This window comes from Schistocerca gregaria, unplaced genomic scaffold (genome assembly GCF_023897955.1).
Source record: "Schistocerca gregaria isolate iqSchGreg1 unplaced genomic scaffold, iqSchGreg1.2 ptg000914l, whole genome shotgun sequence".
In the NCBI taxonomy this organism is placed as follows: Eukaryota; Metazoa; Arthropoda; class Insecta; order Orthoptera; family Acrididae; genus Schistocerca; species Schistocerca gregaria.
Window position 1 is genome coordinate 237501 of NW_026062272.1, and position 5000 is coordinate 242500.

Sequence of the window (5000 nt, forward strand, 5' to 3'; positions counted from 1 at the left end):
TAACCCACGTTGTCCCTTAACCTAACCCACGTTGTCCCTTAACCTAACCCACGTTGTCCCTTAACCTAACCCACGTTGTCCCTTAACCTAACCCACGTTGTCCCTTAACCTAACCCACGTTGTCCCTTAACCTAACCCACGTTGTCCCTTAACCTAACCCACGTTGTCCCTTAACCTAACCCACGTTGTCCCTTAACCTAACCCACGTTGTCCCTTAACCTAACCCACGTTGTCCCTTAACCTAACCCACGTTGTCCCTTAACCTAACCCACGTTGTCCCTTAACCTAACCCACGTTGTCCCTTAACCTAACCCACGTTGTCCCTTAACCTAACCCACGTTGTCCCTTTGCCTAACATAGTTCACTGCTCGGAATCTCTGGTGTCGTTGTTATCCTCATGTAGATGTCTTGCGAGTGTTGCTTACTTTCCACATATTCCCGCTATCCACTGTCAATTGTACTGCAATAGGACTATATCGCCCCCCCCCCCCCCCTCTGCCCCTCTCTTTGTGTCTCCGTCCTCTCAAGCTGGTCGGTCTGGCGTTTGAGTGTTAAATGAGCCTCGCAGCTGTTCAGTTGCGTTCAGATGTCGACGCCCTCAGTGTACGTCGTGGTATGGTCTGTGTCCATTGTCCGCTGATGTCGTACGCGTAACCCACACGCTGTACCGATCATCGGTAGTTACGTACAGAGTGAAGTAGTGTGATACGTGTGACCGTACGCTGGCTGTGCCCAACGGTGTCGAATCTCAATTTCCATATGTTGTGCTCGATGCTACTTGTCTCGTCTCCCAATAACAGCTAGGTTGCACTGTGGTACGCCGTAGAGGCGTGTGGGAGGAACGTACGAACGCATTGTATGTCACCCTGGGTCGCTGGGGGTGGTGGTGCGGTGAGTCAGGTCAGGTCAGCGTGAGCCGTGTGATGTAGTGACGCGTGTATTCCGACTTTGTCGTATTGCCTCACACAAAGTGCTACCCTGGTGGACCGCGTTCCATATCTGGGACATGCCGCAGATGCCGGTTGACAGTGGATCGCGGAAGGGACATCGCATACGTGCGCGGGCCACCTTCCACGTGTTCTCTTCTGCACATGTCGCAGTGTGTATGTGGTCTGATGTAGCGTGTCGTGACACATGACATCCTGGCATGCAAGAATTGTTGAATTCGCAAATGTAGGTGGACATCTACGTTTACTGCCCAAGATACGCAAATGAACTGGAAATCCGTTGTTGAGCGGTTGTTCACGCTGGAGGTGAATCTGTGATGGCGACGATCGGTACAGCTATTAACCGGTTGTTTCAGCGGTACCCGCCACATCCACACACGTGACTAGGCCCATGTGGGTATGAAGCGATACGCGGCGGTGGCTTGGTGGGACTGTTCCCGGCCGGTGAAGGGGGGCCGCCCGGCGTGTTGGCCGCGCGCTGCGTGGGCGCACGCGCAACAGGCGGCTGGTGGGGGGCGCCGAGTGGCAGGAGCGCCAGCCGACGGGCTCGGCAGGCGGCGCAGCTACGCTGCGGCGCACCCTGCACGCGGCGCCTGGCGGCCAAAGTTGGTTCAGCCGAGCCCGGTGCGAAGCGCGGTGGACATCTGCAGTGTGCTGGTCTGATTGAGGACTGTGTGCGTTGAGGATGCGCCGCCGCCTGGCACTCGGCGCCGCGACGCCGTCTGCTGCTCGGTCGCCCCAGCGGTTCTCGCAGGTGGTTTGTATCGCAGTTGTGCGGACGTGTTGGCGCGTGCGCTGTGCTGGGAGAGTTCGCTTCTGCACCCAAGTGGGGCTTTGCCCTTGTGTGGCGCTGGCGTTGGAGCTGCCGGTCACCATAGGTGGCGCGTGTTGTCTCCCGCCGGCAATGCCACGACAGCACGCTCCCGGGCCTCTGTCGGCAGCGGCAAGCTCAGTTGGGAGCAAGGGTGTTCGCACTAAAACCGTCTACTCGCCTAACTCCGGGCGATTGCGCCTCTCTCGAAACCGACCAAGTACCTAGGACGGCGCTGCGCGCCGCCGGGACCTGAGAGGGTTTCGAGGTGTATCGTGCAGGGGAGCTCGGCCTCCTCCTGTTTGCAGAATAATTGAGCGGACGCTTGCGTGTTCGCGCGGGCCCCCGGGACACACTCCCGGGCGGCCGGCTGCTCAGCTCTAGTTGACGCAGCTCCCTGGTTGATCCTGCCAGTAGTCATATGCTTGTCTCAAAGATTAAGCCATGCATGTCTCAGTACAAGCCGCATTAAGGTGAAACCGCGAATGGCTCATTAAATCAGTTATGGTTCCTTAGATCGTACCCACGTTACTTGGATAACTGTGGTAATTCTAGAGCTAATACATGCAAACAGAGTCCCGACCAGAGATGGAAGGGACGCTTTTATTAGATCAAAACCAATCGGATTGGCTTGTCTGGTCCGTTTGCCTTGGTGACTCTGAATAACTTTGGGCTGATCGCACGGTCCTCGTACCGGCGACGCATCTTTCAAATGTCTGCCTTATCAACTGTCGATGGTAGGTTCTGCGCCTACCATGGTTGTAACGGGTAACGGGGAATCAGGGTTCGATTCCGGAGAGGGAGCCTGAGAAACGGCTACCACATCCAAGGAAGGCAGCAGGCGCGCAAATTACCCACTCCCGGCACGGGGAGGTAGTGACGAAAAATAACGATACGGGACTCATCCGAGGCCCCGTAATCGGAATGAGTACACTTTAAATCCTTTAACGAGTATCTATTGGAGGGCAAGTCTGGTGCCAGCAGCCGCGGTAATTCCAGCTCCAATAGCGTATATTAAAGTTGTTGCGGTTAAAAAGCTCGTAGTTGGATTTGTGTCCCACGCTGTTGGTTCACCGCCCGTCGGTGTTTAACTGGCATGTATCGTGGGACGTCCTGCCGGTGGGGCGAGCCGAAGGGGTGCTTTCGCGTCCCGAGGCGGACCCCGTTTAAATCCTACCAGGGTGCTCTTTGTTGAGTGTCTCGGTGGGCCGGCACGTTTACTTTGAACAAATTAGAGTGCTTAAAGCAGGCAAGCCCGCCTGAATACTGTGTGCATGGAATAATGGAATAGGACCTCGGTTCTATTTTGTTGGTTTTCGGAACCCGAGGTAATGATTAATAGGGACAGGCGGGGGCATTCGTATTGCGACGTTAGAGGTGAAATTCTTGGATCGTCGCAAGACGAACAGAAGCGAAAGCATTTGCCAAGTATGTTTTCATTAATCAAGAACGAAAGTTAGAGGTTCGAAGGCGATCAGATACCGCCCTAGTTCTAACCATAAACGATGCCAGCCAGCGATCCGCCGCAGTTCCTCCGATGACTCGGCGGGCAGCCTCCGGGAAACCAAAGCTTTTGGGTTCCGGGGGAAGTATGGTTGCAAAGCTGAAACTTAAAGGAATTGACGGAAGGGCACCACCAGGAGTGGAGCCTGCGGCTTAATTTGACTCAACACGGGAAACCTCACCAGGCCCGGACACCGGAAGGATTGACAGATTGATAGCTCTTTCTTGATTCGGTGGGTGGTGGTGCATGGCCGTTCTTAGTTGGTGGAGCGATTTGTCTGGTTAATTCCGATAACGAACGAGACTCTAGCCTGCTAACTAGTCGCGTGACATCCTTCGTGCTGTCAGCGATTACTTTTCTTCTTAGAGGGACAGGCGGCTTCTAGCCGCACGAGATTGAGCAATAACAGGTCTGTGATGCCCTTAGATGTTCTGGGCCGCACGCGCGCTACACTGAAGGAATCAGCGTGTCTTCCTAGGCCGAAAGGTCGGGGTAACCCGCTGAACCTCCTTCGTGCTAGGGATTGGGGCTTGCAATTGTTCCCCATGAACGAGGAATTCCCAGTAAGCGCGAGTCATAAGCTCGCGTTGATTACGTCCCTGCCCTTTGTACACACCGCCCGTCGCTACTACCGATTGAATGATTTAGTGAGGTCTTCGGACTGGTACGCGGCATCGACTCTGTCGTTGCCGATGCTACCGGAAAGATGACCAAACTTGATCATTTAGAGGAAGTAAAAGTCGTAACAAGGTTTCCGTAGGTGAACCTGCGGAAGGATCATTACCGACTAGACTGCATGTCTTTCGATGTGCGTGTCGTGTCGTGTCGCGCAACACGCTACCTGTACGGCAGTGGCCGTGCGCCGCGTGCGGAACCACGCGTGCCTCTCAAAACTAGCGGAAGTGTTGTTGTTGTGTGGTACGAGCGCTGAAGCTCTGGAGCGGCTGGCCTGCGGTACCTGGCGCCTGGCGCCGGTTTTGAATGACGTTCGCCCGAGTGCCTGTCCGCTCCGGTGTGGAGCCGTACGACGCCCATCGGCTGTGAGGCCGTTGGACACAAAAAAAAATAGTGGAACAGGGGCCGTCAGACGCCTCAGTCCCGCAAATGCTACTGTCTTGAAAGAGACAGTGGGAGACTGAAAAGGAAAAGATCACCCAGGACGGTGGATCACTCGGCTCGTGGGTCGATGAAGAACGCAGCAAATTGCGCGTCGACATGTGAACTGCAGGACACATGAACATCGACGTTTCGAACGCACATTGCGGTCCATGGATTCCGTTCCCGGGCCACGTCTGGCTGAGGGTCGGCTACGTATACTGAAGCGCGCGGCGTTTGTCCCGCTTCGGAGACGTGGGAGTGTCGTGGTCGCCTGTGTGGCCGGCCGCGTCTCCTTAAACGTGCGATGCGCGCCCGTCGCCTGGCGGTTCGCATACCGGTACTTTCTCGGTAGCGTGCACAGCCGGCTGGCGGTGTGGCGTGCGACACCTCGTACAACGACCTCAGAGCAGGCGAGACTACCCGCTGAATTTAAGCATATTACTAAGCGGAGGAAAAGAAACTAACAAGGATTCCCCCAGTAGCGGCGAGCGAACAGGGAAGAGTCCAGCACCGAACCCCGCAGGCTGCCGCCTGTCGTGGCATGTGGTGTTTGGGAGGGTCCACTACCCCGACGCCTCGCGCCGAGCCCAAGTCCAACTTGAATGAGGCCACGGCCCGTAGAGGGTGCCAGGCCCGTAGC

The 5000-nt window shown here is 55.9% G+C and overlaps 3 non-coding genes across 3 annotated transcripts in view; all 3 read left to right on the plus strand.

Annotated features, from left to right (window-relative positions):
- The first annotated feature begins 2152 nt into the window (after positions 1 to 2152).
- Positions 2153 to 4045, plus strand: LOC126325284 (small subunit ribosomal RNA). Its single transcript, XR_007559978.1, has one exon. It is a non-coding gene; the product is annotated as a small subunit ribosomal RNA (ribosomal RNA).
- Positions 4046 to 4413: 368 nt separating this feature from the next.
- LOC126325269 (5.8S ribosomal RNA) lies at positions 4414 to 4568 on the plus strand. Its single transcript, XR_007559963.1, has one exon. It is a non-coding gene; the product is annotated as a 5.8S ribosomal RNA (ribosomal RNA).
- A 188-nt stretch (positions 4569 to 4756) lies between these two features.
- The window catches only part of LOC126325291 (large subunit ribosomal RNA), a 4222-nt gene continuing 3978 nt past the window's right edge, over positions 4757 to 5000 (plus strand). Inside the window, exon 1 of the ribosomal RNA XR_007559985.1 lies at positions 4757 to 5000. This exon is cut by the window's right edge and continues 3978 nt beyond it. This is a non-coding gene — a ribosomal RNA (large subunit ribosomal RNA).